This window comes from Microcebus murinus, chromosome 8 (genome assembly GCF_040939455.1).
Source record: "Microcebus murinus isolate Inina chromosome 8, M.murinus_Inina_mat1.0, whole genome shotgun sequence".
NCBI classification, from domain to species: Eukaryota; Metazoa; Chordata; class Mammalia; order Primates; family Cheirogaleidae; genus Microcebus; species Microcebus murinus.
In genome coordinates this window covers 108,648,230-108,659,686 of record NC_134111.1, presented here as the reverse complement: position 1 = coordinate 108,659,686, position 11,457 = coordinate 108,648,230, and the positions used below count along the sequence as shown (strand labels likewise).

The 11,457-nt window shown below is 62.9% G+C and overlaps 2 pseudogenes; both read left to right on the top strand.

Annotated features, from left to right (window-relative positions):
* Positions 1 to 788: 788 nt before the first annotated feature.
* LOC142872610 (uncharacterized) lies at positions 789 to 907 on the top strand (annotated as a pseudogene).
* A 2,121-nt stretch (positions 908 to 3,028) lies between these two features.
* Positions 3,029 to 3,148, top strand: LOC142872757 (uncharacterized; annotated as a pseudogene).
* Positions 3,149 to 11,457: the final 8,309 nt, after the last annotated feature.

Genomic DNA, 11,457 nt, shown 5'->3' with positions numbered 1-11,457 from the left:
TTTCTTCCATTTCGGGAAAGGCTTCCTTACTGGGTGTGGAAATCTCCTATGCCTTTCTTCGCCTATTCTGTCAGCTTTTAAATTCTCTTTCAGTTGCCACCCTCACAGATGGATTAGGAAACTCTTTCCGGTGCACTCATTAGTGAAATGACCTCAACGAAGCTGAGGGGTCCAATGCAGCCCCACAAACCACGCCCCACAAACCACGCCACCCCACCCATGGGACACATCCCTAGAGAGAGAGAGAGACGTCCCATACACTCGCTCCCCTCCCCTATGTGCTGTGCCCCAGCCCTGGCCATGGAGAATAGGCGGCAGCCCACCCACAGGTTTGGGGGCGCAGCTGAAAGGGGTTGTGGGGGAGGGCGGCCCCTGCCTGGGGTCAAAGGGCGGGCGACCCGCGCGTGCGCAATTGGCGGTGGCGGCGGCCAGGAGCTGGGGGTGGGGGGCGGGTAGGTGAAGGAGGCCAGGCGAGGAGAGGAAGGGGGCTGGAAGGTCTCCACCTTGGCGAGTCCAGCCGTGGAGGCGCATCTTATGTGAGTGTGAGTGAGTGAGTGTGAGTGTGTGTGTGTGTGTGTGTGTGTATAGAGAGAGACAGCCCCCCACCCCGGTCCGCCGCTCCCTGCCTGCCCCGCCCCTCCCCGCCTGTCACCCCCATCCCTCAGAGCCCGCCGGACCTGGCCTGTGAACTCAACAGACTGGCCCGGCGCGGGGCCTGGGGCGGGAGGAGGCGGTGGGGAAGCGCAGAGAGGCTCGGCTTTTTGAGCGGGGCAGGGGCGCCCTCCGCCGTCTAGGGCCACTCCACCCTGAACGCGCCCGACCTCGTCTGATCTCGGGAGCTAAGCAGGGTCTGGCCTGGTTAGTACTTGGATGGGAGACTGCCTGGGAATACCGGGTGCCGTAGGCTGCTTCTTTTTTGTTGTTGTTGTTTTGCCTCTTGTTCTGTCCCCTTTCTGGGAGCGAGGCGGCGGCCCGGGGTGGGGGTCACCCCCACCCTGAGGGCCCGCCGCGGTGCCTGGCGCCCCAGCCCTCACCGTGGGGCCTCCTCTTGTCCCAAGCCGCGACACCGCCGTCACGCGGCAGCACGCGTGGCTTCTGGACTGTCAGGTCTCAGACCAAAGGTCTGCTCTGTGGGAACCGACATGCTGGAGGAAACCTTGAGAGTCTGAGAGGGGAGGGAGTTCCAGAAGAAGGCCAGGATGTCATTTTGAGGGAGTATGTGACCAGAACTCGTCCCGTTGCTTTTGGGGTTCTATGGGCTACACGTAGGAATCTTTGGTGGCGGCCATGGCTAAGTGGCCTGCGGGGGACGTGCCCCCGCTGTGCCGTGGGCGCCCAGCCTGGTGTCTTCTCTGAGGCCCCGCGGCTGCTTTTCCCCCCGCAAGGGGAGAGCCGCGGAGGTGGGGACCGCCTCCTCGTGGGGACGTACACCCAGCTCTCCACATCGGATTCCGGGGCTCTCTGTCCTGCCAGAAGGCCCAGCTGGCCTGCGGGTCCTTAGAGTGGCAAAAACATCCGAAAACTGAGATTGAGGGTCCGGTGGATGTGGCTGCTTGGCCTGGGCTCCCTGCACCTGGGCCTTTGGAGGACTGGCCCTGTGCTTGCCAACGCTTCCCCTGCAGGGACCCAGAGCTGGGAGGTTGCATCTCTCAGCCCTGGGTCAGGCAGAGCCCCAGCGGGCCATGCCCACAACCTCTCTCAGCACGGGTCCCCCAGAAGGCTCTTTTGGGACCAGGATTCTCTTGCGGGTGACTCTTTAAGGTCTGGTCCCTGGATGGAGGGGCACCAGGAGTAGAGGAGCAGGAAGGGGAAGGGGGTGGCCATGCGAGGGGACACTTTCAGGCCAAGTCCCAGCTTCAGCCTGATCCTCCTGGGAACCCCGCTCTGAGACAAGGAGCCGGGCTTCGCATTCCCACAGCAGCCAGTCGTGGGCTGAGGACACCTGGGGGGTTGGGAACTCCCTGGCTTCTCCTTGGCTTAACATCTGGAGCTGCTTGTGAATTGTGCCGCCACACACACCCGAGTGCCGGTGTCTTCCGCACAGACTGCGGGCCTCGCTCTTCTGAATGCCGCCAGCTCGCGACCCACCCACAGGTGAACCTGGTCAGGGTACTTTCTCTCAGGGGCAGACTCTGATCCTGGGGGCTAACTGTGTCTCTGTTTGCTCGTTTCTTTCTTCCATTTCGGGAAAGTCTTCCTTTTTGGGTGTGGAAATCTCCTATGCCTTTCCTCGCCTATTCTGTCAGCTTTAAAATTCTCTTTCAGTTGCCACCCTCAGAGATGGATTAGGAAACTCTTTCCGGTGCACTCATTAGTGAAATGACCTCAATGAAGGTGGAATCCAATATCTAATCGCCGATTTTTAGCGAGTCCACACGCCAGGGTGGTCGGGGTCCAATGCAGCCCCGGCCAGGCCCAGGCCCCTTGGACCAGGCCACAGGAGGACACAGAGGAGGGTCCCAGCCCCCAGGAAGCGGTGCCGGCAGTTCTCCACGGGCTTGGGCGTTTTCCAGAGGTAGGAGATGGAGGGGACTGATTTCTTCAGCGCCCCACAAACCACGCCACCCCACCCCACCCCTCCCCACCCATGGGACACATCCCCAGAGAGAGTCCCCATACACTGGCTCCCCTCCCCCTTGCGCTGTGCCCCAGCCCTGGCCCGGGGGAATAGGCGGCAGCCCACCCACAGGGCGAGGGGGGGGCGCAGCTGAAAGGGGTTGTGGGGGAGGGCGGCCCCTGGCTGGGGTCAAAGGGCGAGCATCTGGCGCGGCGCGCTGTGGGCAGTCAGCGGTGGCGACGGGCTGGGGGTGGGCAGCGGGTAGGTGATGGAGGCCGGGGGAGGAGACGAGGGGGGCTGGAAGGGCTCCACCTTGGCGAGTCCAGCCATGGAGGCGCATCTTGTGTTAGTGTGAGTGTGTGTGTGTGTATAGAGAGACAGCCCCCCACCCTGCCCCGCCCCGCCCATCACCCCCTTCCTTCCCTGGGAGCCCACGGGGCCTGGGGCTGGAGGAGGCGGCGGGGAAGCACAGAGGGTGGCCACACCACCCTGAATGCCCCTTATCTCATCTGGTCTTGGAAGCTAAGCAGGGTCGGGCCATCGTTAGTACCTGGATGGGAGACCGCCTGGGCATACCGGGTGCCACAGGCTTCTTCTTCTTCTTCTTCTTTTTTTTGCCTCTTGTTCTGTCCCCTTTCTGGGAGGGCGGCAGCGGCCGGGGTGGGGGTGACCCCCACCCTCGGCGCCCGCCGTGGTGCCTGGCGCGCCAGCCCTCACCGTGGGGCCTCCTCTTGTCCCAAGCCGCGACACCGCTGCCACGCGGCAGCATGCGTGGCATCTGGACTCTCAGGTCTCAGACCAAAAGTCTGGCACCCTGTCTGACCGTCCCCCATGGGTGTGTGGACACAGCCAGATCCACACCGCGCCCTGCCTGCCCGTCTCCGGTGGGTGTGTGGACACAGCCAGATCTACACAGCGCCCTGCCTGCCCGTCTCCGGTGGGTGAGTGGACACAGCCACAGCCACACAGCACCCTTTCTGGCCAGATCCAAACAGCACACTCTCTGCCCGTCTCCCGTGGGTGTGTTGACACAGCCACATCCACACAGCACCCTTCCTGCCTGTCTCCCATGGGTGAGTGGACACAGCCAGATCCACACCGTGCCCTGCCTGCCCGTCTCCGGTGGGTGTGTGGACACAGCCAGATCCACACCGCGCCCTGCCTGCCCGTCTCCGGTGGGTGAGTGGACACAGCCACATCCACACAGCACCCTTTCTGACCATCTCCCATGGATGTGTGGACACAGCATGTTCCACACAGCGCCCTGCCTGCCCATCTGCCGTGGGTGAGTGGACAGAGCCAGATCCACATAGCGCCCTCCCTGCCCGTCTCCCGTGAGTGTGTGTTCACGGCAACATCCACACGGCGCCCAGCCTGCCCGTCTCCCGTGCGTGAGTGGACACAGCCACATCCACACAGCGCCCTGCCTGCTCGTCTACCGTGAGTCAGTGGAAACAGCCAGATCTACACTGCGCCCTGCCTACCCATCTCCCGTGGGTGAGTGGACACAGCCACATCCACACTGCAACCTGCCATCCCGTCTCCCGTGGGTGTGTGGACACGGCAAGATCCACACTGCGCCCTGCCTCCCCGTCTCCCGTGGCTGTGTGGACACGGCAAGATCGACACTGCGCCCTGCCTCCCTGTCTCCTGTGGGTGAGTGGACACAGCCAGTTCCACACAGCGCCCTGCCTGACCATATCCCATGGGTAAGTGGACACACCCAGATCCAAACAGCGCCCTGCCTTCCCGTCTCCATTGGGTGTGTGGACAAAGCCAGATCCACACAGAGCTCTGCCTGCCCATCACCCATGGGTGAGTGGACACAGTCAGATCCACACTGCGCCCTGCCTGCCCGTCTCCCGTGGTTGAGTGGAAACAGCAGGATCCACACTGCGCGCTGCCTGCCCATCTCCAGTGGGTGAGTGGACAGAGCCAGATACACACGGCGCCCAGCCTGCCCGTCTCCCATTGGTGAGTGGACACAGCCACATCCACAAAGCACCTTGCCTGACCATCTCCCATGGGTGTGTGGACACAGCAAGTTCCACACTGCGCTCTGCCTGCCCATCTCCCGTGGGTGAGTGGACACAGCCACATCAACACTGCGCCCTGCCTCCCGTTTCCCGTGGGTGTGTGGACACACCAGTTCCACACTGCACCCTGTCTGCCCGACACCCCTGGGTGAGTGGAACCAGCCAGTTCAACACTGGGCCCTGCCTGCCCGTCTCCCATGAGTGTGTGGACACGGCAAGATCCACACTGTGCCCTACCTGCCCGTCTCCTGTGGTTGAGTGGACACAGCCAGTTCCACACTGCACCCTGCCTGCCCGTCTCCCGTGGCTGAGTAGACACAGGCAGATCCACACAGCGCCCTGCCTGCCCGTCTCCCGTGGGTGAGTAGACACAGCCAGATCCACACAGCGCCGCGACCTGCCTGCCCGTCTCCCGTGGGTTAGTGGACATAGCCAGATCCACACAGTGCCCTGCCTGTCCGTCTCTCATGAGTGTGTCGACACAACCAGATCCACACGGCGCCCAGCCTGCACGTCTCCCATGGGTGTGTGGACACAGCCAGATACAGCGCCCTGTCTGCCCGTCTCCCGTGGGTGAGTGGACACAGCCAGATCCACACTGCACCCTGCCTGCCCGTCTCCCGTGGGTGAGTGGACACAGCCAGATTGTCACGGTGCCCAGCCTGCCCATCTCGTGTGGGTGAGTGGACACAGCCACATCCACACAGCACCCTTCCTGCCAGTCTCACGTGGGTGAGTGGACACAGCCAGATCCACACTGCGCCCTGCCTTCCCGTCTCCCGTGGGTGAGTGGACACAGCCAGTTCCACACTGTGCCTTGCCTGCCCGTCTCCCGTGGGTGTGAGGACACGGCAAGATCCACACTGCACCCTACCTGCCTGTATCCCGTGGGTGAGTGGACACAGCCGGTTCCACACTGCGCCCTTCCTGCCCATCTCTTGTGGGTGAGTGGACACAGACACATCCACAATGTGCCCTGCCTGTCTGTCTCCCGGGAGTGTGTGGACACAGCCAGATCCACACGGCGCCCAGCCTGCCCGTCTCCCGTGGGTGTGTGGACACAGCCACATCCACACAGCACCCTGCCTGACCGTATCCCATGGTTGTGTGGAAACATCTAGATCCACAAAGCGCCGTGCCTGCCCGTCTCCTGAGGGTGTGTAGACACAGCCAGTTCCACACTGCTCCCTGCCTGCCCGTCTCCCGTGGGTGTGTGAACACAGCCAGATCCACACAGCGCCCTGCCTGCCCGTCACCCATGGGTAATTGGACACAGCCAGACCCAGACAGCGCCCTGCCTGCCCATCTCCCGTGGCTGTGTGGACACGGCAAGATCCACACAGCGCCCTGCCTGCCCGTCTCCCGTGGGTTAGTGGACACAGCCAGATCCACACTGCGCCCTGCCTGCTTGTCTCTGGTGAGTGTGTGGACACAGCAAGTTCCACACAGCGCCCTGCCTGACCGTCTCCCATGGGCTGTGTAGACAGCCAGTTCCACACAGAGCCCTGCTTGCCCGTCTCCCGTGGGTGAGTGGACACAGCCAGTTCCACACTGCGCCCTGCCTGCCCGTCTCCCGTGGGTGTGTGGACACACCCAGATCAACACAGCGCACGGCCTGCCAGTCTCCCATGGGTGTGTGGACACACCCAGATCAACACAGCGCACGGCCTGCCGTCTCCCATGGGTGTGTGGTCACAGCCAGTTCCACACTGCGCCCTGCCTGCCTGTCACCCATGGGTGAGTGGACACAGCCAGATCCACTGCGCCCTGCCTGCCCGACTCCCGTGGGTGTGTGGACACACCCAGTTCCACACTGCGCCCTTCATGCCCATCTCTAATCGGTGTGGGGACACATCCAGATCAACTCAGCGCCCAGCCTGCCCGTCTCCCGTGGGTGAGTGGACACAGCCAGATCAACACAGCGCACGGCCTGCCCATCTCCCATGGGTGTGTGGACACAGCCAGTTCCACACTGCGCCCTGCCTGCCCATCACCCATGGGTGAGTGGACACAGCCAGATCCACACTGCACCCTGCCTGCCCGTCTCCCGTGGTTGAGTGGACACAGCCAGATCCACACTGCACCCTGCCTGCCCGTCTCCCGTGGGTATGTGGACATAGCCATTTCTATACAGAGCCCTGCCTGCCCCTCTCCGGTGGGTGTGTGGACACAGCCAGTTCCAAATTGTGCCCTGCCGGCCCATCACCCATGTTTGAGTGGACACAGCTAGTTCCACACTGCGCCCTACCTGCCCGTCTCCCATGGGTGAGTGGATACAGCCACATCCACACTGCGCCCCGACTGCCCGTCTCCCATGGGTGTATGGACACAGCAAGATGCACACTGTGCCCTGCCTGCCCGTCTCCTGTGGGTGTGTGGACACAGCCAGATCCACACGGCACCCAGCCTGCCCGTCTCCCGTGAGTGAGTGGACACAGCCAGATCCACACTGCGCCCTGCCTGCCCGTCTCGCGTGCGTGTGTGGTCACAGCAAGTTCCACACAGAGCTCTGCCTGCCCGTCTCCTGTGCTTGTGTGGACACAGCTAGTTCACTCTGTGCCCTGCCTGCCCATCACCCATGGGTGAGTGGACACAGCCAGATCCACACGGCACCCAGCTTGCCCGTCTCCCATGGGTGAGTGGACACAGCCACATCCACACAGCGCCCTGCCTGCCCGTCTCCCATGGGTGAGTGGACACAGCCACATCCACACAGCGCCCTGCCTGCCCGTCACGCATGGGTGTGTGGACACAGCCCGATCCACACTGCACCCTGCCTGCAAGTCTGCCGTGGGTGTGTGGACAGGGCAAGATCCACACTGTTCCCTGCCTGCCCGTCAGGCATGGGTGAGTAGACACAGCCCGATCCACACTGCGCCCTGCCTGCAAGTCTCCCGTGGGTGAGTGGACATAGCCACATCCACACTGCGCCCTGTCTGCCCGTCACCCATGGGTGAGTGGACAAAGCCAGTTCCACACTGCGCCCTGCCTGCCCATCCTCGGTGGGTGTGTAGACACGGCAAGATCCACACTTTGCCCTACCTGCCCGTCGCCCATGTGTGAGTGGACATAGCAAGTTCCACACTCTGCCCTACCTTCCCGTCTCCCGTGGGTGAGTGGAAACAGCCACATCCACACTGCGCCCTGCCTGCCCGTCGCCCGTGGGTGTGTGGACACGGCAAGATCCACACTGCACACTGCCTTCCCGTCTCCCGTGGGTGAGTGGACACAGGCACATCCACACTGCGCCCTGCCTGCCTCTCTCCTTTGGGAGAGTGGACACAGCCACGTCCACAGAGCGCCCTGCCTGCCTGTCTCCCGTGGGTCAGTGGAAACAGCCATGTACACAAAGCGCCCTTCCTGCCAGTCTCCAGTGGGTATGTGGACACAGCAAGTTCCACACTGTGCCCTGACTGCTCGTCTCCCGTGGGTGTGTGGACACGGCCAGATCCACACAGCACCCTGCCAGACCGACCCCCATGGGTGCGTGGACACAGCCAGTTCCACACTGAGCCATGCCTGCCCGTCTCCTGTGGGTGAGTGGACACAGCCAGTTCCACACAGCGCCCAGCCTGCCCATCTCCCTTGGGTGTGTGGACACAGCCAGATCCACACAGCAACCTGCCTGACCGTTTTCCAAGGGTTTGTGGACACAGCCTGTTCCAACTGCGCCCTGCATGCCCGTCTCCCGTTGGTGTGTGGACACACCCAGATCCACACAGCGCCCTGCCTGCCTGTCTCCTTTGGGTGAGTGGACACAGCCAAGTCCACAGAGCGCCCTGCCTGCCCATCTCCTGTGGGTCAGTGGAAAAAGCCATGTCCACACAGCGCCCTTCCTGCCAGTCTCCGGTGGGAGTGTGGACACAGCAAGTTCCACACTGTGCCCTGCCTTCCCGTCACCCATGGGTGTGTGGACACAGCCAGTTACACACAGCGTCCTGCCTGCCCGTCTCCCGTGGGTGTGTGGACTCAGCCAGATCAACACAGCGCACGGCCTGCCAGTCTCCCAAGGGTGTGTGGACACACCCAGATCAGCACAGTGCACGGCCTGCCCGTCTCTCATGGGTGTGTGGACACAGCCAGTTCCACACTGAGCCCTGCCTGCTCATCTCTCGTGAGTGTGTGGACACAGCCAGTTCCACACTGCGCCCTGCCTGCCCGTCACCCATGGGTGAGTGGACACAGCCAGGTCCACAATGCGCCCTGCTTGCCCGTCTCCCTTTGGTGTGTGCCGACAGCCAGTTTCACACTGCACCCAGCCTGCCGGTCTACCGGGGGTGAGTGGACACAGTCACATCCACAATGTGCCCTACCTGCCCGTCTCCCTTGGGTGTGTGGACTCAGCCCGATCCACTAGGCGCCCAGCCTGCCCATCTCCCGTGGGTGTGTGGACAAGCCACATCCACACAGCATTCTGCCTGACCGTCTCCCGTGGGTGTGTGGATACAGCCACATCCACACTGCGCCCTGCCTGCCCATCTCCCGTGGGTGAGTGGACACAGCCAGTTCCACTCAGAGCTCTGCCTGCCCGTCTCCCATGGGTGAGTGGACACAGCAACATCCACACTGAGTCCTGCCTGCCCGTCTCATGGGTGAGTGGACACAGCCGGATCCACACCGCGCCCGGCCTGACCGTATCCCATGGGTGTGGGGAAACAGCCAGTTCCAACTGCGCCCTGCCTGCCCGTCTCCCGTGGGTGTGTGGACACACCCAGATCCACACAGCGCCCTACCTGCCCGTCTGCCGTGAATCAGTGGAAACAGCCATGTCCACACAGCGCCCTTCCTGCCCATCACCAGTGGGTGTGTGGACATAGCAAGTTCCACACTGTGCCCTGCCTGACCATCACCCATAGGTGTGTGGACACATCCAGTTCCACACACGACCCCGCCTGCCTGTCTCCCGTGGGTGTGTGGATACGGGAAGATCCTCACAGCGTCTGCTCTTTGGGAACCGACACGCTGGAGGAAACCTTGAGAGTCTGAGAGGGGACGGAGTTCCAGAAGAAGGCCAGGAGGTCATTTTGAGGGAGTATGTGACCAGAACTCGTCCCATTGGTTTTGGGGTTCTATGGGCTACACGTAGGATTCTAGAGTGGTGGCACCTGATGTTGGGGGATCCGGAGTCACACCCAGACCTGCTCCACAGGCCTCCTTTTACTTTTCTCTTCGGATTCATTATTTTTAAAAAGTGTCTCTACCTCTATCATTGATTTTCTTTTCTCTCTCTTTTCAAGCAGATGATGGGAGTACAAGTATTCAGGTGACATGTGTTGCCCGTGCCCCCCTCCCCCCTGTGTTCTTATTCATTTACCTCTGATGTCGTTCCAGCGTATTGTGGGGGTACCAATGTTAAGGTCGGGTACATTGCCCTCTCCCAACCTCCCCCCTCAGGTCAGAGCTTCAAGTGTGCCCATCCCACAGTCGGTGCACACCCACTCCATACCTAATGGAGGTGTATGCCCATCCCCTCCCCCCACCCGCCCGAAACCCACCCGATGAAGGTGATTCCCCTCTGTCCACTTAGGTGTCCATCCGTTCCTACCAATTTGCTGGTGAGCGCACTCACGTGGTGCTCGTGTGTCCATTCTTGGAATACTTGGCTTACTGGAATGGGTTCCAGCTCTGGCCAGGAGAGCACGAGAGGTGCCCTCTCACCGCTGCTCCTCCTAGCCGAATAGCACTCCGTGGTGTCCACGCGCCACATGTTATTAATGCACTCCTGGATGGATGGGCACTCGGGTCGCTTCCACATCTTTGCGATTGTGAATTGTGCCCTAACTGTAACCCTAACCCTTACCCAGCCCGTCTCCTCTGCCCCTGCCTGACGCGCTCCTCCCCGGCCAGGCCCGTCACTGTCCTGGGCCCCTGACTGACCGGCTCCTTCCCGCCCGGCCTGTCACCTTCCTCTGCCCCTGCCTGACACCCTCCTCCCCGCCCGGCCCCTCACCTCGGCCCCTGCCTGACTCGCTCCTCCCCACCCGGCCGGTCACCGTCCTGGGCCCCTGCCTGACCGGCTCCTTCCCGCCCGGCCTGTCACCGTCCTCTGCCCCTGCCTGACACCCTCCTCCCCGCTCGGCCCCTCACCTCGACCCCTGCCTGACTCGCTCCTCCCCACCCGGCCGGTCACCGTCCTGGGCCCCTGCCTGACCGGCTCCTTCCCGCCCGGCCTGTCACCGTCCTCTGCCCCTGCCTTACACGCTCCTCCCCGCCCGTCACCCTCCTAGGACCCTGCCTGACCGGCTCCTCCATCGCCTGGGCCTTCCAAGGGCTTGGTGTGGACGCTGCTTCCAGGAAGCCCTCCGGGAACCCGGCAGCAGGGCGGCCTCAGCAGTCTGGCTCAGGTGCCCCGCTGTGCCGCGGGGGCCCAGCCTGGTGTCTTCCCTGAGGCCCTGCAGCTGCCGCTCCCCGCAAGGGGAGAGCCGGGGAGGTGGGGACCGCCTCCTGATGGGGACGTACACGCAGCTCTCCACGTCGGATTCCGGGGCTCTCTGTCCTGCCCGAAGGCCCAGCTGGCCTGCGGGTCCTTAGAGTGGCAGAAACATCCTCAAACTGACATTGCGAGTCCGGTGGTTGTCTGCACTTTTGTGTGGGCACCCCAGGGAGGCCCAGGGGCTGGCTGGACAACGCGGTCTGCTCGGGTGCTTTGGAGTAGCAACCGATGCCCTGTGGACTTTGGTAGCAGCGTCTGAGGTGTCTCTGAGCCCTGCGCCATGTCGGGGGTGGGGAGGAGGAGGTGGAGGAGGAGGAGGAGGAGGAGGAGGAGGAGGAGGAAGAGGAGTGGGGGGAGGGAGGGGCCGTGACCTGCAGTCGTGTTCCCGGGGTGGCACGGCATGTGGCTTCTTGCACAGGCTGCTTGGCCTG